This window comes from Protopterus annectens, chromosome 2.part0 (genome assembly GCF_019279795.1).
Source record: "Protopterus annectens isolate FY-2018-M chromosome 2.part0, PAN1.0, whole genome shotgun sequence".
Taxonomy (NCBI): domain Eukaryota; kingdom Metazoa; phylum Chordata; order Ceratodontiformes; family Protopteridae; genus Protopterus; species Protopterus annectens.
The window spans coordinates 420,803,126-420,828,251 of NC_056728.1; the positions used below are offsets into that span (position 1 = coordinate 420,803,126).

General features: G+C 41.7%; 1 protein-coding gene across 2 annotated transcripts in view; it reads left to right on the plus strand.

Annotated features, from left to right (window-relative positions):
- LOC122793112 (proprotein convertase subtilisin/kexin type 5-like) overlaps positions 1–25,126 on the plus strand; it is a 3,326,953-nt gene that overhangs the window by 3,157,074 nt on the left and 144,753 nt on the right. The gene's annotated exons all lie outside the window — the stretch shown is intronic.

Sequence of the window (25,126 nt, forward strand, 5' to 3'; positions counted from 1 at the left end):
ACAGCCTGAGATTACCGAGTGATTATGTGTCTTGGTCTGATTGACATGGTTGATAAATTGAGCTGAATAAATCAAACCCTGGACTTGTCAGATGAAGCTAGTTAACTGTACTTAGCCTAAGTCCTCTGCCTTGCTAGATTCTGGCAATGTACTGTCTTTCACAATTGTTTATTTTACACTTAGCCTTATAAAATAAACACAGCACTTGGATAATTTGAAGTACATTTTACAGAAAGTTTTATATCTTCTCTCTCCTTTCATTTCCTTGCACATCATTCCCCTCCACATCCCATATATGTGTTTGTGATTTGTTTTGCCAACTTCAGTGTCTTGTGTACATAGCGGTTCTCCCATTTTTAACAGTATGCAACATAAACAACTCTGAAGGGTTGGCTGCTGCTCCTTTATGTTGATTTGTAGGTCCTGTAATTAATGAGGTGAATGAAACTGTCTTTACCTTTAATGTAGTCATCTTCAAATAACATTCCCTAACCTCTTGGCCATTGAGAAAAGTCAGTTCTTCAAAGCTTTTTGGCTGTATCATTTTTTTTTTCTTTTAATGGATGGGTTAGCTGCATTTGACACAGTTCAATGAATTTGCAGAAAGGAAAAATGTTCACATATTCACTGCATGCCCAACTTCATTGCAACTTTATTTTGCAATATGTGCTTAAAATGCTAAGATTATAAAGATTACTGCAGCAAATTCATACAGTGTTAATTGTATTAGCATACAACAGCATCTACACATACAGAATGTATTGTCACTAAATAGATAGATACACTTTTATTGTATAGATCAAAGCATGTTTTATTGTATAGATCAAAGCATCACTAAATCAGTGTGCATTTAGTTTTAAAATACAGAAGCAGTGTGTTATAAAAGTATGATTAATGGTGTTGTAGCACAGAAATAGTACTGAGTAATGTTGCTCTCAACGTGAATAGTTAGAATTACAGCTTCGCCACATAGGTTGATGTTCTTTATATGGATCACTGCTGCAGTACCATAAGCTGTATGGGTTATATCCTGCTATGGATGCAACAGCCATCTATCTTTCAAAGCTCCAGGGCACCCTCCAGGTACCCACACTATTAGTCAGCTCAAGCTGAGCTGACAAAAATCATGTTTAGAGTCGAGCACTTCAGAGATTTCCTGCTGCCAGGAAGAGTGCTTCCCTGCAGGCTTTCACTGATTGATAGTTGGCTAATGCTATTCCATTGTTGGCTAAGATAAGTTCCCTTTGGGGGTGAAACTTTCACTTTACTTTTAATGATAGAAAACATACTTTTGCTGTAAATCTTTATTAATTTAGCTATTAAAAAGTGTTTTAATGGTTGTCATGTGATTTTTGATCACTTTTAAGTGTGATTGTTACTTTTTTCCCTTTCATGGTAAACAGCTGTCAAAAATTAATTTTAAACAATTATTTTTGTGGTAAAAAGTTATGTTATTTTACTTTTGGGGTCTGGAGTAAGTGTTAGAGGTTTTTTTTTACTGTGTTTTTTTTAATGGGGGAAAGCTACTTACATCTTACCTACTGTTGTCATCAGGTTCCTGGGAATCGGGCACCTTTTTTTTGGCTTAACCATGGAACAACCTACAGGTTCCTCTGTTCCCCCTCTAAAAGCCACAAAAAGAAGAAAATTGTTAAAACAGCCTTTTCCACCACAGGAGGCTGCTAAAATGCCTCAGATGCTAGTGAGGGGCTTTGTTGTGGCCAAAAGTAGTTTGTTGGACCCATCAGTTCTTTTCCCTATGTCTTGCTGGTGTACTCCCCACAGTTACTAGTGTCCAGGTTTAGCTATGTTCTGTGCAGTTGTTGGAGTGCCTTTGGTGGGCAAGGAAGAGACACTGTTGTTAGTCCCAGGAGAAGGGGCAGAAAATAGCACTCTGCCTAGCCAGATGTGCCATTCTTAGGAAGGTTGTTCTTGAGAAAAGTGGATCTGTTTGTTCAGAACTTCTAGTTTAAAAAAAAAAAAGAGACAAATGTATTCTCCTGCTTTAGTTACTCTTGACAGGAATAATTTATTGGACTTAGGTCAAGGTCTGAACCCTTCCTCTGTGACTGTTTCTGGTAAATGAAAAAGGTGATTCTTTTTATGAAGAGATTCAGGAATTTGAACCTCAAAATTCTAAAGAGACAGATTTTGTTGTTTCATCAGATTTCTGATTGAGATCCTGTGGAGAGTGTGGCTTCAGCCAGCCCCTTTGAAGGATGCTGTTTTTCTGAAACTATTTCCAGAATGAGTTAGTATGGCTCAGGTTTCTGTGTTTATTTCAGTACAGGTATAAATGGGTTGAAGAGGGTCCAAAAGTTTTTTTACAGGAAAGATTAGAAGTTTTGTTTTATGAAGAAAGACTGAGCAAATTAAATTTATATTCCATTTATTATTGAGAAAACTATGACGTTTCTCAGTTCCTTAGGAAGTATTATGATTTCTTACAACTGGAATTTCCAGAACCTACTCCCATTCTTTCTGCTGTTGGAGGATGCTTTTGTCACAACTTACAGTTTCCCTGACAGCCAACCAGATTGCTGCTTCCAAGAAATTAGACAGTATAAAGTTTCTCAGTCTTTTTAAGTTTTTTATAATCTTATCCCAGATCAGACCTTGAATGCTATTGCTTTAATGAATCCAGTTGCTGCTAAATATTTGTTTAATACTATTCCTCTCCTTCTGAAAATGGGTGGGAAGGCTTCTGATAGATTTAGGGAAAGTATATTCTTCTGCAACACTTATTTTTAGAATTCTTAAACATCAATCTCATATGTTGGTGTTTGTGCTTGTCTCTTGTTGAGGAATACCTTGGCATCTGTTCCCTCTTCTGAGGAGAAATATGCTTTGTGTAATTTTGTTGTTTCTGTGTTTTAAGCAACTGCCACTCTTTCAATGTGGGTATGATTTTGCTGATGCCACTTCCAGTGGTGTTGCCACTGAAATTCTTATGAGGAGGTTTGCCTAGCTGTGTTCTCAGAACGTCCTGTAATATGTCAAAAATTAAATTTGAAGTCTCTCTTGGACATAGACTTAGTTTTTGGACCTTGTGTTGCAGATGTCATTAAAAAGTGTGATGAGAGGAAAGCTGATTCAAAGGATCACCCAGAGTTTTCAGCTCTCCTTATCTTAAGTTTACCTAGGGATTCCGGCATCCCTTTATAACCTTCTATAAAAAGCAACATAAACAGACCAAACAAGCTACTGGTAATCAACTGTTTAAAAATTGGTGACAAGGAGGATGTTCATCGTGTTTCACTGTTGCAGTCGACTGTAAGGTTCTTCCCTGCTGGCAGGCAGTCGTCGGTCAGCCAGAATCCCAAAGTCTGGGTCTGGCGTCGGCTGTTCAACCATGCTTCCTGAAGTCAAAGCGCCAGGAGTACAAAGCTGACAGCCGACGCCATGTTCTCCAGTCTTTCTTGCCGTGCGGTGATAGCAGTTCGCAAGTGCCGGTTGGCTGACTCCTGACAATCTTTTTTGAACAAAACTTCAGTCCGAAGATTTTATTCTCCTACTCAAGCTAAGTACCCCGTTGGGGAAACTTTTTTCTTGCTCCAGTCCGATGTCAGAAAAAGTTAATAATTGTATTTCATGTGGGAAGCAAATACCTCATAAGGATTTTCATTCTTACTGTATTCCTTGCCTAGGCCCTGACCACGATGTAACTAGTTGTCGGTGTTGTGCTAGAGTCAATCAACGTACTATTAAACGAAGGTACGATTTTGCATTTCATTACTTCGGTAGGCGTTTTAATTACAAAATGTCGACGGATACGGTTCCAGCTACCGGAGTTCACAAATGACGCAAGGACAAAGACAGGCCTCCGAGGTCCAAATCTGATGATATCGCACAAGCAGAGCCAGCTTCAGGTTCAGCCGTCGTCAGTGAGGTGCTTTTGCAGTCCCTGTCGTCGGCCATTTCGGAACCGATGGCCGAAACGGACTCCCACAAGGAGCCATCTAGGCCTTTGAATGTTTCAATTGCAGGACCTTCGGACAATGCTCCTTCGGATGGGTCCGGAGCCGCTGTGCAGGTACCGGCTTCCGAAGGGATTTTCAGGCCTACTCAGCTTCTGATAAAGGCAAAGACTTCTTCCAAATCAAAGACTGCAACACAGGCCTCTTCTGATCCAGCACCCAAGTCACAGAAACAGTTACTTAAGATGGCGGAGGATTTACTTACTATGATTAGGGGTTCTCATCTCCCTCCAGATAAAAGGCCAAGGCAGGAAGTTTATTATGACTCCTCTGATCAGGCTTCTGTTTCTTCAGTTTCTTCTTCTGACCAGGAATATTCTTTCCCTCTTTATGAGGATTCTGATGCTGAGGAATCCATTCCTTCAGCTTCTCCCCCTGAGGATTTCTCTTTTGGGGAAACTTTGCATGAAATGAGGGAACATTTCCACTGGGAAGGACAGGAGTATTCGGAATCTAAGAAAAGGCTAAGGGATTTTCTTCTTCTTCCCCAACATAGACCCCTGGCTATTCCTCCTATTTTGGATACTGTGGATTTGATGCCTTGGAGGCTTCTTGTAGGGCTGCTGCCTCTGGCACAGTCATTAGAAGGCATGCATGGTTAAAGGAACAAAATTTGCCTGATCAAGTAAAAGCTAAATTATTGGATGCTCCTGTTCAGCATAATGTTTTGTTTGGATCTAAAGCTGAAGAGGTGATTAAAAAGATGGAGGACAAGGCGAAATCCATGCAAACTGTTAAAGATTTCTTACAAGTACAGCCTCCCATATTTAGCAGGAATTGGCCTACTAAAAATTGGTCCTTTCCCAATACAGACAGGCCTCAGAGGGGTAGATACAGACGCTCCCGAGGAAGGCCTCAAGCACAAGCCTATTACAGACCAAGACAGCGGACTGCTTCCACCCCTAGAGGGGGAGAGGACAGGTCGCAAACCCATAGGAAACAGACTCAATGACTCCCTCTGTTGCCTGGAAGCCCCTCTCGGAGGAAAACTTTCACTTTTTCACCAAAATTGGACTCGTATAACCCAAGACAAGTGGGTTCTGGATGTGGTTTTAAGAGGTTACAAATTCCATTTTCATACCCTACCAAGGCCAAGCGGATGGCCAGATCTTCCAAAACATCAATGGACAGAGGCCTTAAACCAGGTGGAAGCTCTTTTGGCTATGAAAGCCATAGAACTAGTTCCGCTTTCAGAGATGGGACAAGGTTTTTACTCAAGGCTCTTTCTAGTCCCCAGGAAGCAAAATTCATGGAGACCCATTCTGGATCTGTCAGTCTTGAACACTTTTCTAGAAATACCAAAATTCAAGATGCTTACTCTACAGCAGCTACTTCCAATGCTGACCAAAAATGCATGGATGGTGACTTTGGATTTAAAAGAGGCATATTTACACATTCCCATCAGGCAGGAGTGCAGAAAATACCTCAGATTCAAGGCTGGGTCGAGGCATTATCAATTCTCTGCGCTGCCCTTTGGATTGTCTACTGCGCCCAGGGTCTTCACCAAGTGCCTGTCTCCAGTAGTAGCTTATTGCAGACTCAAGGGAATTCAAATTTACCCTTATCTGAACGATTGTCTTATTCAGGCAGACAGCAAGGATGTCTTACTCCAGCATCTAGAATTTGTTCAGAAACTTCTCAAGTTCCTGGGATTCACTGTCAACATAAAAAAGTCAAATTTAACTCCCTGGCAACAGATATCTTTTCTGGGTGCTCTTCTGAACACACCAACCCAGATGGCATTTCTGACATACGAAAAACAATTACAGCTGGCTTCAACTTTCAAAACCTTGGCAACTTTAACTCCGCTATCTGCAAGGAAATTCCTGCAGGCTTTGGGTTACATGGCCTCCTGCATCCTTCTCATACCTTATGCAAGACTACATATGAGGAAAATACAGTGGTACCTAAAAAGTGTATGGTCTCAGCATTGCCACAGTTTAGACATACTGATCTCCGTCCTGCCTTGTCTTCAAAAGGAATTCCTTTGGTGGTCCAAGGCATGTACTCTAAACAAAGGAAAACCCTTCTGCCTGCTTCCTGCCACTCAGATACTAACCACGGCCACCTCAGATTATGCATGGGGAGCCCATTTTCTGGGCAACTGTATGCAGGGCCTTTGGACAAAGGATCAGGAGCACCTACATATCAATTTAAAGGAAATGTTAGCCGTTCAGAAAGCTCTGTGGGCCTTCAGGAATCTTCTGCAACCAGGACAACTACTGATACGAACAGACAACACCACAGTTATGTGGTACATAAACAAGCAAGGGGGATCTCATTCCTACCCCCTTTGCAGACTAGCCATGAATCTATGGAACACAGCTCTAGCTTGCAATCTGGACCTTCAAGCTCAATTTCTACCAGGAAAGCAAAACTTCCTGGCAGACAGTCTGAGCTGAAACCTTTCGGATCCGCACGAGTGGATGCTGGACACCGAATTATTCAGGATGATAACAGCAGTCTGGGGATGTCCTCACATAGACCTCTTTGCATCCCATCTCAATCATCAACTACAGAATTTTTGCACCAGGACTTTCCACAAACAAGCTTGGAAAGTGGATACCCTATCATTCAGTTGGAGAAACCTCTCGGGATATGCCTTTCCGCCTCTTCCTCTTCTTCCATGGGTATTATTAAAGATAAAACAGGACAGGCCCAAGATGATTATCTTGCTGGCCCCAAATTGGCCTCGACAGTTTTGGTATCCAACTCTGAAAAACCTATGTCGGGAGCCCCCTTGGGTTTTACCACAGACTCCGAACCTTCTGTCCCAACATCAGGGTCAGGTTCTTCACTCCCATGTCAGAACTCTCAGCCTGGTGGCCTGGTTAATCCAGGGTCTTTGATTCATTCTCTCCTACCCAAGCAGGTTATGGATGTCATTTTAGAAGCCAGACGTCCTAGCACTAGTAAATCTTATGCAGGAAAATGGAAAAGATTTTGTTCCTGGATGCAAGCTCAGGACTCTGATCCTCTTCTTCCTAACATTCCTTTGATTTTACTTTATCTGACAGAGCTCTTACATACGGGTCTCTCTTTCTCTTCCATTAAGATTCATGCCTCTGCTATTTCCGCTCATTATAATACAGACCCTCCAATCTTTTCCCACCAGCTCATGAGACAGTTTCTCAGAGGAGCTAAGAACTTAAGGCCTCCTAGATCTCCTCCCATTCCTGCTTGGGATCTTAACTATGTTTTGGAAAAACTCACCTTACCTCCTTTTGAGCCTGCTGCCTCTTCTGACATCAAGTTTTTATCTTGGAAAACAGCCATCTTGTTAGCTCTGACCTCTGCCAGGAGAGTTTCAGAGTTGCAAGCTCTTATGGCTGTGGAACCTTATATTATTTTTCATCAAGACAGGGTTTCTTTAAGGACTAATCCTACATTCATGCCTAAGGTGGTTTCCAAAGTGGCTTTAAATCAAACTATTCACTTGCCAACCTTTTTCCCCACTCCTCAAACTAAAGGGGAAAGGATCTTACATTCCTTGGATGTACACAGACAACTACATTTTTACCTGGACAGAACCAAGGACATCAGAAAATCAGAGCAATTGTTTGTTTCTTATGCTTCAAGTTCTCAAGGTAAAGCCATTTCAAAATAGACCATTTTTAAATGGATTGCTCGTGGTATTAGATTTTGTTATTCACACCATGGAAAGCAAATCCCAGGGAGTATACGGACTCATTCCACCAGAGCTGCTGCCACTTCAGCTGCCTTCCTCAGGGGAGTTCCTACCAAAGACATTTTGGAGGCTGCAACTTGGAGTTCAGTGCATACTTTTTCAAAGCACTACAATCTACCTATCTACTCTAAGTCTAGGGCAGGCTTTGCTTCTGCAGTCTTGCAGGGCCTTTTAGCCGCCCCTTCTACTTTATGACCACCTCCCTTTCACTCTGCTTTGGGATTCTACCCTACAGTCATGACTGCAACAGTGAAACACGATGAACATAGTACAGTTGTGTACACTTACCATAAATGTAGATGTTCGAGTGTCTTCACTGTTGCAGTCTGGGTTTCCCTCCCTCCTGTCCCCTCTTATTTTTACCTTTGTATGGTTTCCTTTCTCACCATTCTTTTGAGGTGTATTTGCAAAGGTTATGGGACCTTACTCATTTTGGAACTTCTGACATCTGGGGCAAGAAAAACTGGAGAACATGGCATCGGCTGTCAGCTTTGTACTCCTGGCGCTTTGACGTCAGGAAGCATGGTTGAACAGCCGACGCCAGACCCAGACTTTGGGATTCTGGCCGACCGAGGACTGCCTGCCGGCAGGGGAGAACCCTACATTCATGACTGCAACAGTGAAGACACTCGAACATCTACATTTATGGTAAGTGTACACAACTGTACTTTCCAGAAAGAAGGCAGGATCCCCCAGAATAAAGGACATTCTAGGAAGTCTGAATGACTGTATGAAGGTCCTCACCCCTGGCAGTCCCATGATCCTTCCAGAAAGTCTGAATCTCCATTTCTCTTTCTGACAACAAATAGTTTCAGTCAAATATTCTTGGAGTAATCTATCAAGGTCACAGTCTTGGAGTAATCTATCAAGGTCACAGATGGCAATGGGGATCTGTCCCACCTTTTGGGGTGATGCCTTCTCATCTGTCAGACAGAATTCTTCTTTTCATTCTTGTCATTCAGCATATGCTCACTCATGGGATTGATAGAAGTCCTTCCACTTTGATTGGGGAAGGGTTTTACTCAAGGATGTTTTAGTGTGAAAGAAAGTAGATTCTTGAAGACCAGTCCCTGGATCCTTCTTTTGTGAGCCTGTTTATAATAGTGTCCAAGTTCAGTATGTTCACACTTCACAACTTGTTCCCCATTTGAGTTTTCTAATGACATTAGATTTAAAATGTGCATACCATCACATTCCTATAGATTAATATTTCAGATGCACCTTAAGTTTTTTTGTGTGTGGGTCAAAGTGATTTTTTTTGCATTACTCTTTGGTTTATCTACTGTTCCAAGGGTATTCACAAAGTACCTGGCTTCTCTGATAGCCCACTGCAGACTGCAAAGTATTAAGATGTTTTACTTATTTAGATGACTTGCTTTTCTCTGCAGAGTTTTTTCAGAGTGTTAGGAATCTCTCAGTTGTGTAAGGGATCTCCTACATAGGCTTGGTTCCTTGAGAAGATACAGAATTCTTGTTTGACCCCTCTCACAGGATTGTTTTCTTGGGGGTTATCCTTGACATATCAGTTACGTATTGATTGATTGATTGACATTTGTTTAGTAGGAAATTCCAACTGGGCACAAGTCCCCTTTTTCAGTGGAGGCCCAGGGAGATAAGCGCCAAAGTATCGTATTTAATGCAGTCAATATTTAGAATAACAAATATAATGCATTTTCAGTGAATACATAGTGTATTAATCAGTATAATAAAATTTGTATTGATATTCACAGACATTAAATTTACAAGCTGTGTACTGAGACTTCACAGATAGAAGAGTGGTGTATAAGATAGGCAGGAGTAAGTTAAAAAATACAGTAGAGTAAGTTATTTGAGAGGGTAAGCGCGTTTAAGTGTTAATAGAGAACTAGTGATGGAATAGTAATTTTTGTTGTGCTAATTAAAAGTAGGTGTAGTAGTTTGAGAAGTACAATAACATGAGGTATTAGAAGGGGATAAGCATATAAGTGATTTAGTGCTTTAAAGGGAGGTGTAAGAAAGGTGATGCAGGGTATTAGAGAACTATGTCCCAGATGAGGAGCAGGGACAAACCAGGAGGTAAAGAGGAAGTCTTTTAGCAGTGGTCTGAAAAAATGAAGTTCAAAGAGCTTTTCTATCAGAGGAAAAAGTAGATCTAAATACAGACCTATTCCTGAGGGTTTTTTTTTCCTTGCAGAGTATCGTCTCAGCAAGGGGATACCTCTTGAAAAACTCCACATGTGAAACATCCAGGGTTATCTGAAGTCTTTATGGTCCCATCATCATCATCACCTGCCATTTCTGGTTCCAGTTTTCAGTTTTATAAAAAGGGAGATTTTGTGGTGGAGATCTGTTATGTCTGAATGTGCTAGAGCAGGATACCGCAGACTTTGCTCAGGGTACAGTACATATAGGGATAAAATCTCAGGGTTTTTGGAACAAAAATATAAACCAAAACACACAAATGTAAAAGAAATGTTAGCTCATATAAATGCTTTCAACACTGTGTCATCAATGGTTTCCAGGGGCCTCTAAAAGTGTTTACAGACAGCATCACAGTGATGTGGTACATAAACAAGCAGGGGGACGGCAGATATTATCCTCTGTGCATATTAGCCGTGGTAGACTGTGATATGGTTTGTCAGCACAATTTCACTCTTCTGGCATCTTACTTACTATCGGAACAAAGTTGTGTCGCAGGCAAGCTGAGCAGGACAGGGGCAGAACCTCACAAATGGAAACTAAATTAGAGGGTCCTCCGAGATTGGATCCATCTGTGGGGAACAACTCAAACAGAACTTTTTGCATCCACTCTTCAATCATTTGGGAGAATTCTGCTCGAGGACTGCATGCAAGAAGGCATGAACGACAGATGCATTTTTTCTTGGACAAAGATGTTATTTTATGCTTTTCCACCCTTTCCACAAATATCCATGGTCATTCTGAACATTTAGAAGGGCTCCCCAGAGATCATTGTGGTGATTCCCTTCTGACTCCGGCAACAGTGCTGTTTTGTTCTTTTAGAAATGGCCAGGGGCAATTACCATAAGCGTCCTAGCAAACTGTATTTACTCTCACAAAACCAGGTGTGTTTTGCTACAACCTGACCATAAACAACTGAAACTGACTGCCTGAATGCAAGAATTGTAATACCTTTTAGGCACCATTTTTTTTTCTACAGACATGCAGCAAGTATTAATGGAGGCAAACAAAATCTGTTTCTAGAAAATCATATTAGTAAATGGAAAAGGAAAGAAAAGAACCAACACCCATTCAGGTGTAATGTTTTTTTTTCATGGTTCTGCATTATTTGTATGAGTTACTATTCTCTAGTCTGTCTTATTCCACAGTTAGTTCTCATTTATCAGCCATTTCAGCATAAGTGCCTATGGATCCCCCTTTTTCAATGCATTCTCATATGAAAATGTTGTTGAAAGTTAGCAGTGCTGAATTTAATAATTAGCTGCCGATAGACAATATAAATGGCCTGGCCAATGTATTGGGTTTTCCACCTGCTTTGGGTTCCCCCTGTACTCATGAGCCCTGGACGACTGTCTGAATTACCACTATTATAACCCACCATTGTAAGTGGCAAACTATTTTGTAGGCAGTTTTCACCTGCAAGTGATTTAGAAGGTATGGTAATTGCAGCTTACCAGGGTTTCTGAGTGCAAGGTAGTCATGTTCTAGTAGTGATGTTTAGAGCAAATTTGACTGTTTCATTGTAACACTGCTGTAGCTTTACAAGCTAGGCAGCTTGTAAGTTCATAAGGATAGTTGAAGGATATAGGAGGCTAGGAAAAAGCAATAAATTGAGATCAGTGCACTACCCCAGTAAACAAATATAAAAGATCAGCCTGTTGCAATATGGGCCCGATCATCAAGATGAGGTTCCACTCTTTGTAGGAGGCCTAATTTCTGGTTGGTTTTGTAAAATCTTGATTACGTTTCAGGATATGGTCAGTAGTCATACCTAGGAACTTGGTATTTTCTAGAGTCTTAGTGTGAGTGCCATTACTGATAGAATAACAAGGTCACACTGATGGAGTTTGACTGGAGAGTTTCCAAATTTAATAGCATTTGTTTGGCTGAATTTAGTAATAATTTGGAGTTTACTGACGTGCTCTATTTAAGCTGGGTGTGAGAAGAATGGCAACACTACTGGCACCCTATCATCCAGTCTGTTTCAGGGCCATTGGAACTGGACAGTCCTACGCTGGATAAGGGCCCTGTGGCCCACTTGTTCTCACCCAGGAGCTCCAGTCAGTTCTTTATTCCTCAGTGAGAATTTGGTAGTAAGGAATGAGCTACCTTGCTGGTCATGGGGGCAGTCTACTCTCTCTCTCTCTCTCTCTCTTTTTCCATTGGGAGCAACTCACCCAGTCAGCTACTATGCTGAGCCAGTTATTGCAGCCTCCTGCGAAAAAGCAGGCTGCTGCATGCTGAATTCACTTCAGCTTATTTGTGCTAAGCACTGTGTATGTATAGGCTCTGCTGGCTCACTGTAATGCCTAGTGCTCCTGCTAGGTGTCACCCTATGTGGCAAGCAAAGCCACTTCCTTGCCTTCAGGATGGATGAGCTGGCAGTGACATCTTACTCGTGTCCTCCCCAACCAGCTCACAAAGGTGCCCTTGCTGTGTGCATTTTGTTGATGAATATATTCAAGTTAAAAGGGTCAACTACAGAGATTTGTGGCATTCCTACAGTAATAGGTTGTGGTGTTGAGAAAGATAATTTTTCTGCTAAACAGATTATATAGCATGAAAGAGAACTTTAAAATACTTTAATGCAGTTGGGTGGAAGTCAAGGACATGAGAATGATTGAATGACAATAAAAATCTTTGAAAGGCTTTGAGGGAATACTCCAACAGTATCACATACACCGAGTCTGTTGCAGACATAATGTCTGTTGATACTTATACTGCTGTTTCACAAATGTAGCCTGTTCAGCATGTGTTCTGACTTTGAGAGAAGGGGTAGATGTTCTTCATGTTTCACTGTTGCAGTCATCACACTTGGGTTATCTGCCTGCAGGTAGCCCTCAGTCGGCCCGAATACCAGAGTCTTGGATTTCTGCGTCGGATGCTATTGCCTCTTCCATGACGTTAGGTCGTATTGCCTCTTCCATGACGTTAGGTCGTCAGGGGTTTAAAACATGCAGCCGACGCCATTTCATCAGTCTTTCTTGCCGAGAAGGAACCCAAAGCAGAAGCAGTTCACAAGTGCCAGTCGGCCGCTACCTGAAATTTTCGTTTTTCGAGTTTCAAACCTGAAGTCTTTAAAGCTAAGTACTATGCTGGGGATTCTTTTTTCTTGCTCTAACCGATGTCAGAAAAAGTTAACTATTTTCTTGCGTCACCTGTTTAGGCCCAGTCCACGACACCCCTTGCTGTCAGTTTTGTGCCTTGTTTAATGCCTGAACCATTCGTCGTCAGGCTGTTTTTGTAGCTAAATTCTTTCACTCTCATTCTCCGTTTTCTGAAATGGCTTCGGTAAGCCATCTGTCTACTGATCTTCCAAAAAAGCGCAACGACAGAGACAGACTGCATAGGTCAAAAACTGCCGATGATGCTTCCGTTAAGCTAGTTGCCAGTTCGCCGGTACTCAGTGAGGCGCCTTTGCAGCCCCTGATGCCCGCTTCTGCAGATTCACAGTCCTCTGCTGAGACCCATTCGGAGTCCGGTATGCCACAAGATGCTTCTTCGACTATGGAATCTACGATGTTTCTACCTTGGATGGGTCCGGAGCTGCTCTGCAGGGCACCGGCTTCTGAGGGTGTATTCTGACCTACCAATATTAGTATTAAACTGACATCTTCATTTTTAACTAAATCTACCAAGTTTCTCAGGCCCAGAGTTCTCACTACGCCTAGAAAACCGACGTCCAAAGCTCATGCTCAAGCTCCCATGCCACAAAAACAAATGCTTAGAATGGCTGAAGACATTATTACTCTAATTAGGGGAAGCCAGCCTTCCCCTGCTAAAAGACAAAGAATTGAATTTCCTTCTGATTCGACAGACCAGGAGTCTGATGACTCTGACCCTTCTGATTACCAGGACATACCCTTATCTACCTATGAGGATTCAGATGCAGAGGAATCCATTCCCTCTGTCTCCCCTCCAGAGGATTTTTCTTTTGGTGTAACCTTGCATACCTTAAGAGAGCATTTCTGCTGGGAATGCCAGGACTATCCTCAGTCCAAAAAGAGATTCGGAATTTTTAGATTTGCCTCAGAGAAGGCCTCTAGCTATACCCCCTGTCCTGGATATTGTAGGTGATGTCTTCATGGAATCCAGTCTTACTCCTGACACTTTACCCACCAGCTCCTAGAAAACCTGAAAGTACTACAGAGTACCTGACTTTCACAAATTTCTCTTTAAGAATCCTACTGCAGATCCAGAGACCATTTCCCAGGGACCTAAAGGCATTAAGGCTACTACAGCCAAAACCCCTACCCCTTCAGACAGGGATTTTAGAGCTTTAGACAGATGGGGTAAGAAGGTATATACCTCTACAAGTCTTGCCATCAGGGCTTTGAATTGACAGTTTCATATGTTAAAGTACAAGCAACATATTATGGAACTAATTAAACAAAAAATGGTATTGCTTCCAGATTGTGCAGAAAATAAAGATTTACAAGAGTTACTGCATTCTGCAAACCAAGTTAGTAAACATACTTTGCAGTGTGGGTTTGATGCCTTAGAAGCATCTTGCAGGGCTGCTGTCACTGGGTCTGTACTGAGAAGGCATGCTTGTCTGCAGGAACAAGTCTTGCCAGACCATGTCAAAGCAAAATTACTAGATGCTCCATTAAATCAGGATCGTTTGTTTGGCACAAAAGCAGAAGTTCTTAAAAAGATGGAAGAAAAAGCTAAATCAATGCAAACTGTCAAAGATTTCTTACAGGTGCAGCCACTTAGATTCAGTAGGTGTTGGCCTTCAAAAAACTGGTCCTTTCCAGTCCCTACCAGGCCTTCTCAGTCCAAACCCAAGGGAAACAGACCACCAAGACTACAATCTCAGAGTATGCAGCAATCTAAACAACGGACTATTCCCACCTCAAAAACAGGGAGTGGTAAGCCACCCCCTTATGGAAAAAGTTCACAGTGACTTTCCAGCTATCCTTCCCAGCCATGCCCAAGTACTTGCACCTCCAGGAGGAAAACTTGCCCTTTATGCAAAAAAATGGATGTCCATTACTCAGGGCCAATGGGTTCTAAACATTGTATACCAGGGATACAGATTCTACTTTCACTCACTGCCAACCTCAAGCGGGTTGCCAGACCTTCCTCCAGACCAGTGGGCAGAGGCTCAAAAGCAAGTAGTTTCCCTTCTCCATATCAGGGTTATTCAGCATATTTTAGTAGAACAAAGGGGACAGGTTTTCTACTCCAGACTGTTCCTGGTGCCCAGAAAAGAGAGCTCTTGGTGCCCTATCCTGGATCTGTCGATTCTCAACACCTTTCTGGTGGTCCCAAAATTCAAAATGCTTACACTGCAACAGCTTCTTCCTATGCTAGCCAAGGATGCTTGGTTAGTCACCCTAGACTTAAAAGAAGCTTATTTGCACATCCCCGTAAGGGAGTCTTGCAGGAAATATCTACATTTCAGGGCAGGCTCTATGCATAATCAGTTCTCTGCACTTACCTTTGGCTTATCTACCGTGCCCAGAGTATTCACAAAGTGCCTGGATCCAGCCATTGCATACTGCAGGCAGAGAAATATTAAAATTTACCCATACTTGGACAATTGCCTGATTCAGGTGGACAGTCAGGAATTGATACTTCAAAACCTGGCATTTGTAAAAAGACTTGCAACTTCACTGGGATACACCATCAACGAAAAGAAATCACATCTGGTGACCAGCCAACAAGTTGTATTCCTGGGAGCAAGCTTGAACACAACTTCCCAGATGGCATTCCTCACTCCAGGAAAGCAGGTCCATTTGACAAACTATTTCAAACTAATGGCCACCAAAACCCAGCTATCTGCAAGGAAAATACTGCTAGCCCTAGGGTGCATGCCCTCATGCATTCTGCTAATTCCATATGCAAGACTGCATATGAGGAAACTTCAATGGTACTTAAAAAGTCTCTGGTGTCAACATTCTCCGGACCTGGAAACAGTGATTCCTATCATACCTTGTCTAAGAGCAGAGTTCCTTTGGTGGGCAGAGGCATGCAACCACAACAAGGGACTTCCTTTCACTCAACCCCTCGCCGCCCAAACCCTGACAACAGATGCATCGGACTATGCATGGGGGGCTCACATGGCAGGCAAATGCATTCAGGGCAAATGGAGCCCAGGACAAATTCCCCTGCACATCAATCAAAAGAGATGCTAGCTGTACAGAATGCTCTGTCCACCTTCAAATACCTTATTCTTCCAGGACAGCTCCTGATAAAGACAGATAACACCACAGTTATGTGGTAAATAAACAAGCAGGGGAGAACTCATTCTTACCCACTCTGCAGGTTAGCCATGGCCCTGTGGAACACAGCCTTGAACAACCAAGTGCACCTACAAGCTCAATTCCTGCCAGGCAAGCAAAATTCACTGGACCCTCACGAGTAGAAACTGGAACCCAACTCATTCAAACTTCTTACCCAGAGGTGGGGAACACCAGATGTGAACCGTTTTGCCTCCCCCCCCCAAAACCACCATTTGAGCAAATTTTTCACCAGGAACCCTCACAGCAGAGCCTGGAAGATGGATGCCCTATCCTTTACATGGGAAAACCTTTAAATTTATGCCTTTCCTCCTCTGCCCCTACTCTCAAAAGTACTACTCAAGATCAAACAGGACAAGCCAAGGGCAATCCTTATTGCACCAGACTGGCCATGCCAGCACTGGTACCCGCTCATATGCAGTCTGACAGCAGTGCCATCCTGGCATCTACATCAGACACCTTCCCCTGCTGTCTCAGCAGGAGGGACAGATTTTGCATCCACAGCTACAAACCCTAAACCTCGCAGCCTGGCTTATCCCCTGAATACACCACCAGCATCCCACAGCAAACAGGTGCTGGACGTCATCATTGAGGCCAGAAACTAGTACTAATACTAGGAAATCCTATTCTGAAAGTGGAAAAGATATTGTTCTTGGAGTCTGTCTCAAGGAAAGGACACAGCTGTACCCACCTTACCTCAAATCCTTGATTACCTAGCAGAGATGTTCCACAGAGGCCTATCCTTCTCATCCATTAAGATTCATGCCTGTGCCATCTGAGCTCATTATAATACTGAGCCACCTCTCTTTTCTCACCCTCTCATCAAACAGTTCCTGAGAGGAGCTAACAATTTAAGGCCCCCTAGGAGAGCTCCCACCCCAGCCTTGGACCTTAACTTTGTACTGGAGAAGCTCACACTCCCCCCTTTTGAACCTTTCAAAGCAAACCATTTCCAAATGGATAGCACACTGCATCCATTTCTGCTACAAGCACCATGGAAAAACCTAGCCCTCAGGGGATCAGAACTCATTCCACTAGAGCTACTTCAACCTCTACAGCATTTTTCAGGGGAGTCCCTACCAGGGACATCGTGGAAGCTGCAACCTGGCGTTCTGTACACACCTTCACCAAGCATTACCACTTACCTATTTTTTCTAAATCCAGAGCTGGATTTGCTACGGCAGTCTTACAAGGCCTGCTAGCCAGCCCTAACACGTCTTGACTGCCTCTACCCTTCCTCAGCTTTGGGAATCAACCCAAGTGTGATGACTGCAACAGTGAAACACGAAGAACATAGTACAGTTGTGTACACTTACCACAAATGTAGATGTTCAAGTGTTTCCAGCTACCATTTATAATAAAAAGCCTATATTTTCTTCTAATCCAGTTTCTCAGTGCAAGCTAGGCAAGTAGCTAGAATCACAGGGGAAGAAGCTGGCACAGTCCACTACTGTAACGTTTAAAATATTTAACAATCAGTATTTTATGTTGAAATTTGTTTTGAGATGCATGAATAGTTTAGAAGAGTTTGCTGCATCCGTTACCAGGTGAACAAAAGGTTTATGTATTGTTTTGTTTCTAGAAATGCAGCTTTGTCAGTGGTGATGAATAGGTACAATTGGCTGTGCAGTCAAAATTTTACTGATGACTTAAAAAATGGCATTTTGAATGCTCCTGTTGAGTATGATTGTGCATGCTGTACTGCACGATACTTAATCACAGAGATTACAGAGGTAAATTTATACAATGTATGTCAAAAATTTTTCATATGCCAAAATTTTCCTTATTTGAACACAATTTTATGCAGCCAAGCTTGGAGGACAGACACGTTTTCATTCCCTTGGATAGGAATGTTTCTTAATGCGTTTCTACCTGTACCCTTATCTCTGATTCAGAAGATACTTTTCAAAGTTCAGAGCGAAATCCCAAAGATCACTGTGGTGACAACCTATTGATCCAGGCAGTCTTCCTTCTTCCTTGTAATGATATTGGCCCAGGGAAATTACCACAGACTCCTTCACACTCTGGACTTGCTCACACAGTCTCAGGGGGAAATGGTTCACCCCAGTTTAGAGAAAATTCAGTTAGCCTGGATGATTCAGTTTTGACTCCCTTTAGGCACCTCTATCACGAGGATGTGCAGCAGGTGTTCAAGGAGGCCAGAACACCTGCTACTAAAAAATCTTATGTTTGTAAGTAGATGGGTTTTTCTGATTGGTGTCTTGATGGGAATAGGGGGTCCTTTGACGTTAATAGCCCCCTGGTCTTGAAATATTTGTGTGAGGTACTTTTAGAATGGCTTATCATATGCATCTGTTAAGGTGCATTTAGTGGCCATCTCTGCTTGTGTGCCTGTGGATCTTCCTCCTCTTCTCTTTTAGTAAAACAGTTTATAAAAGGAGTGTTGCATATGAGACCTCCTTATAAGTAAATTCCTCCTTTGTGGAATCTCATCTGTGCTCTAGAAAAATCGACTTTGCTACCTTTTGAGCCAGCAGCTCATGCTGACCTTAAAGATCAATTGCAGACAGGCACTTAAGACAGTGTTGCTTGCATTCACATTCTAGTCTGTTGAGTATCCATTTTCATTCCTGGTAGTTTCTACCTTTTTTTGCTGCTGTATTTTAGTTAAAAATATATTTTAAATCCATGTGCTATTCTTTGTGGTTTCCTGCACACATGCCAGCATGTGTCCCACTTGTGCATCATCACGCCAAGTGTCTTAGTGATGCAAATGAGTACAACCTACAATTTCCTTAATTCGTCTGCATAGTTCCTCCTCCGAAATGTGCTACCAGAAAAAAAATAACTTTAAAGTACTTTTTAGTCAAATCTGTGATTTTAAAGTTGAATGTTTGTGAAGTTAGCCTGTGGCATCCTACCTAGTGAAGCTGTCTCTGGTGCCATAAAGGTATGTACAATAAGGGAACCACAGCTGACAACTATGTTTTGATGCTACAGGCAGTTCCTGTTTGTTTTAAAAATGAACCGAGAATGCTGTCAGGGTGTGTGTGAAGACAGAAGGGTGAAACAGCTAGAGATTTTTAAACAGGTGGGCATTCTGTTACACTTCCATTTAATTTCTGCAGTTAGACTCTCTAATTCAAAGTGCACATGCCAGAAGCCACTCATTGATTTCACCATACCTGACATGCGTGCACACATCCACCCATGAGAGCTGAAAATATAAGCCATGTCATGGCTATTTTAAAGTTATTTTATTTATCAATTTAAAATACTCAGACAGGTGCTGCATGCACAGGTTATCATGGGGTGGTAATAATTGTGCAGCAGCTCTGAAATGGAAACTTTACACATACTTCCATTTTAGAACTTTGCATATAATCTTGAAGTTCTTAACGTGAAAAACTGTTTTGCTTATTGCTCTGACATATGCAAGGTGAGTTTCTGAGCTACAGGCAGTCATGGTGGGGTGCCCTTATCTTGTTTTCCACAAGGATAGGGTTGTGTTGATCACAAATCCTCATTTCATGCCAAAAGTGTTTTCATAGTTTACTCAGAATCAGTCCATCAGTCTCTCTGTGTTCTTTCCAGACCCTAAGAATTAGAAGGATTCTTCATACCTTGGATGTGCATTGGCAGCTTAGCTAATACATTGAGAGAACACAGCTCTTTAGGAAGACTGAAATACGTTTATTTCCCTCTATGGGGCAAAGAATGGTCAGTCTGTCTCTTAAGCAAACCATTGCATGTTGGCCGTCCTCTAGTATTGCTTTTTGTTGCACCTCCCATGGCAATGCGAATCCAGGCAAGGTAAAGGCACATTTGACTAGGGTTTTTTTCCTCTTTTGTAGCATTTTGGAAAAGAGGAGAACTCCAGAAGTGTTCTAGAGGCAGCAACTAGTTCCTTGCACCATACATTTACGAAGCAATATAAACTGGATGCTTGTTCCGAGATCCAGAGCAAGCCTTACTAGGACCATTCTCCAGTGGCTTCTGGACCCTTATCCTTACTCCTCCAAGGTTGGGTAAGCTTTAGGAGTCCTGAATGCCAGTAAGGCAGTGTGTTTGTTGAACATATTACAGTTGCTTAAGTTCTACTTACCTGTAACAGTAGATGCTCATAGAATGCACTTGCCTTACTGGCAGTACCCTCCCACCCATCCCCCCTTTTCTTGGATGAGAATAGTTTTCTGTTTTTTTTTTTGGTGGTTGCTACTGTTATTTTGTTTAGCAGTTTTTGTTTTGTAGCTGTATTGTCTTTGGTTTGGATCAGTAGGTGTTCACAAAGTTTGCGTTTGCCATCCAGTTTTCCTTTTAGCTTCTAAAGAAAAAAATGAAGGGCTGCTGTCTGTTTGAGAAAGACTATCCTGCCCTTGCAGCTGATAGTTTTTTCCCATCCACAGACATGCAGAGGGCAAAGTCTGAAGCTCTGAGAGACTGCCAGAGAGAGGGTAGTGGGACACTATAGCCTGAATACTGGTAAGGCAGTGTGCTGTATGAACACCTACTGTTATAGGTAAGGGAACTTGTGCAACTCTACTTTTCTTTCAGCTGTAGCACCTTGTATATTCTGAAGAATGCTGACATTACAGTGAATCGTATTAAAATTAATTTGGCATAGAATTGTTTTCACATTTTAAATCCACTGATGGCCTTTCCTCTTGAGATAAGTGGGTAGAACCCTGTTCAGTGTTTTTTCTTAAATGAATCATTATTGTAGCTTTTTGAAATCCTTAGAAAAGGGTCCCTCTTACACTCTGATTTTTACATTTCCCCCAAGGCCCACAAAATGTCAATGTGTATATTCTGTTACACTTAGATGAATATGTAAAAATCAGTGTTTGGCACTGCTTGCTTTGATATTCTTCCAATTCAAGAGTAATGATTAGATTAAGCTTATGGTTCCCATATAAAGTATTGTTGCTTTGAGTGAAAGGTCAAGGTCACAATATGTCTACTTAATTCAAGTTAATCCAATAATTTGTATACTTAAGATTCATTTTGCTACAGCAGTGTGAATGAATTATTTAAAAATCTGTTTTCACTTGGCTTTCAAGTTCGCATCCATCCTCAACCCCTTTTCCCATTTTGCACATGGAGTCAGGGTGTCACTTTAACAGTGACAATCATCTCAAGCAAAGGTTTACACTGCTGGGTGGTTAGCCCTGCCTTGGTAGTTCATCCGTATCACTTACCCACATACACACACACTCGCACCTACGGCCAATTTAGAGTGAACAGTCCACCTATTGCATGTCTTTGGAATGTGGGAGGAAACCCACGTGACTGCAGGGAGGACATGCAGACCCCAGACAGAATGTACCTCAGCCAAGAATTGAACCAGAGAACCTCTCTGCTGTATGGTTGACAATGCTAAACACTGCACCACTGCAACTACCCAATATGTGGTAAAAAATGGACATTGCATTTAACTTTCTTCTTTGTAATGCTGCATCCTAAAATACTTGCTCTTATACTCACATCTGTGTCTTAGAATTGTTAGCATTGTCCCCAGTCAAACATTTTTGCCACCTTCTATATGTACTGCTGTTTCTGTACTGACTGCTAACCATGTGCAGTTTCTTAATAGTAATAGTATAACCTCTGCTAGAGTAAGGAGCTGCAGAGTTCTTACAAGTTTATCAAAATGCTTTGCTGTGTACATTTATAGTTTACACACTGTACAAGAAGTAGTAGGTTCAAGAAAAGCATGCCACTGTCCACAACAGCTGTGTGTAGTGTAAGCCCATTTCTAAAAGACTACCAATTTACCCTGTTCTGTACCTGCCCAAACACCTGAAACAGCTCAACTGACCACATTGCTTTCTCACTAAGAAAATCAAGGGCATAAATCACAAAATCTACACTGATCTTCCCAAAGCCCTGTCCCTCTTTGTTCAGTTTCTTGCTGGCTGCTGACAGGGTGATCTTTGCCTTGGTTACAGAGCCTTTACTGAGCCCATCCTTTTAGATCTACTACACATCTGTAAGTCCAGTGGTGGCATAAACACCCACTGAAAATCTCAACTTCCTTTACAATTTACATAGAACATACTGGAGGGATAGAAATGTCTCCCAGAGAATAACACTTGTCTGAAATTGTCTTCCTCACCATGTAATACAAAGTAGATCTCTTGCTCTATTCAAGTGTAATATCAATGAGTGGATGATAAACCACAAGCTCACCACTGGATTGGCACCTTTGTCCCATATGGATGGGTAACGTGTAAATGCCGCCTGCCCCTGGGTTATTTGTACTTATAATACAAAAGGCTTTAGGTTAATTGTACTTAACATACTAGGGCTTGAAACTTATTGGGAATTCATGGCTAGACCTTTAAAGATCCTCGTGATCATTACAGTAGTAAATACCTATGAACAAACTTAACATGACTTCATTGTATCCATTTTCCCCTTGCTACATTTATTTCAGTCATCTTCCAGTAAACTGCACAGCTGTTCATTGTGCAAAAGCCTAAGTCTACTGAGGAAGAAAAGACAACCCAGGATACAGTTTACTAGATAATGGAAAAACAGCCTAGATGGAAGATGTAGAAGCCACCTAGACAGAAATCAGAGGTCAGGACTGAACTCTGAATCTGGGAGCTGTGAGATACAGATGTAAAATTACTAGAGTACCCAGTTCCCCTGGTGTCTACTTAACATCTGCATAACACAAGTAGGTGTCTCATTCACTAATGTCAGATGTGTAAAATAAAGAAAAATGTTTTTTCATATTTTAACTTGGCCTTTTACCCACAAATTAGTTGTCTTGTACATTACCTGTATTTACCAAACCACCCTACTGCAGATGCACACTGATGCTTAATACCCAAGATTGGAAGAATGTTATCTTGATCGATTAACATTCACTCTTAAACTACTCCTAACAAAGCAACAATCTGAGATCAACACCACAGTGTACTTCAGCAGAGTTTCCAGTTTCAGCATTGTGGGTGGGAACTGTTCATAGTATGACATTTTGTTTCCATTACTTTTCTGTAAGACTTTTCTGTCATAATCTCCATACAGAGACTATGAAGCCCTTCCTTATGAGTTATTTATTTAAGGGTGATTTTGCATTCGGTATATGAAATCACCATTTGAACTTGATGTGAAAACATTTTTCTGGCTTAGCCATCATATGTGTGTTCAGAGTCTGGAACACAAATGTTTTGTCTGGCAAAAGTAAACTTAGAGATTTCTTATGTCATTTTTGTGTAAAATTAGCAGATGAACAGTTTCTACTGAAATTTGCATGAGTGCAATATTAACAGTGTCTAGATTCCAACACAGATGTGTTTTATTAGCTCCCAATAGCTCCCACATCATGGGTGGGAATGGTAGTAAAATTCAGATTGGGGTAGCACAGTGACATACTCATTAATGCTGCTGGTCTTGATCTATGAGTCTTATGTGATCCTGACCTTCTGTCAATTTTTGGGCAGAATCTTCATGTCCTTCCTAGGTTTGTTGTGCCTTTTTCACCAATACTTCTATTTTCTAACAAAAGCATTCTGCTTATGTGATGAGCTGCTGTAATTTTTTTTCCTTCCCAAAGTTGCATCTGTAAAGGAAAAATCAGTTGAAAATTAAATATGCATTCCTAGTTCATAAGCACAGGAGGACTTTTCAGGATGTGTGCCCTCGGGTTAGTTGCATACCAGGGGTGAAGATACTTTCTGTGTGAATCCATGCTTATCTCTATTGCGGTATGCAAGTGTGATCAGCACAATGTACAGTCCTGCATGTTATGCACGTTTTTGAGAATCATGAGGACTGTTTTATTTGCTCATTGTTTGAAATTGCTGTAGTACAGAGCAAGTAATATTAGCTGAGACACAAGGATCAATGTATATTATCTCTAATATATATGCATTGCAACGTGAATAGGCTATCGACCACCAGGGTCCTTACAAGCTTAGCTGCACACCCCAAACCATTTGGGTCCAGAGTATCATGGATGTCTGTACGGTGGTGGGCATGTTAGTAGGGATGTAACTAAACGATTTGTAGGGGGGCAGTGTTAGGGCAATACTTGTCCATAAAGGCATGGAGTCCAGAGTGGAAGTACATTTACAATTTCCAATCAAATTGTCAAGGTTCCTTTTGAATAGTGTTAGGGATGAACTCTGTTTTACGTAGATGGGAGCCTATTCTGTACTGTATGGATCCTTTGGAATAAATAGCTGTCTCTCCAGCATGCTCTGTTTGTGTCACAAGTGAATTTCAGATCCCTGGATTTAGTGTTTCTGGTGGTGGTGGTTTTGCACATGTGCAAAATATCCATTAGGGCTTGCTTTGATGAAGCCTTGTAAGTCGGCAAAGATCACCTGTCAGCAGCCTTTAGGCGACTGAATACAGAGATAGAGCCTTTAGGCGATCAATGTAGGACAGGGTATTCATGCCCTGAATTCTGCTACCAAGAAACCTTTGTGGGCATTCCAGCTGTAGAAAGTGTCTGGTTGGGTACATGCCAGAGGGGGCTTTGTATTCAATGACAGGTCTGAGAAGGGCTGAGTAGACTGCTACTATAACTTCCTTTGACATGGATGCCATACCCTTACCTAGAAGTTGGGTGACATAGAATGATTTTCTTACTATCTTAGCTACATGTTGGTCAAAGGCCAGACTGCTGTCTAGATATATATTCCTTATTACTGAGTCAACTCTTAGGGGTGTGTTGTCAATGGTATAAATATCTTGGGTTGGCAGTTTCCCAAGGGGCATTATAATGCATTTTTTGCATTGATTTTTAGGCCATGACTTTGGCACCAGTCATTTGTCTGTGTTAAACCATCTTGCAAGATGTTAGTGCCTTGATGAGAATCTATAATAGTTTCCAAAACAAAAAATGCCATGCTGTATTCGCTGGGAATTGAATCCAGGTCTCCCACATAGAAGGCAAAAATCCCACCATTCCGCCATTAAACTTCTAATCCACATTATCATCATGCTGGTGCCACGAAAGACTTTCCATCTAAAACTGCAAAGTGGCAGTTTGTTTCAGCTGAACCTAGAGACGACATTACACTTTTTTGAGGTTGTATCACTTTTCTGTGAATAATTTC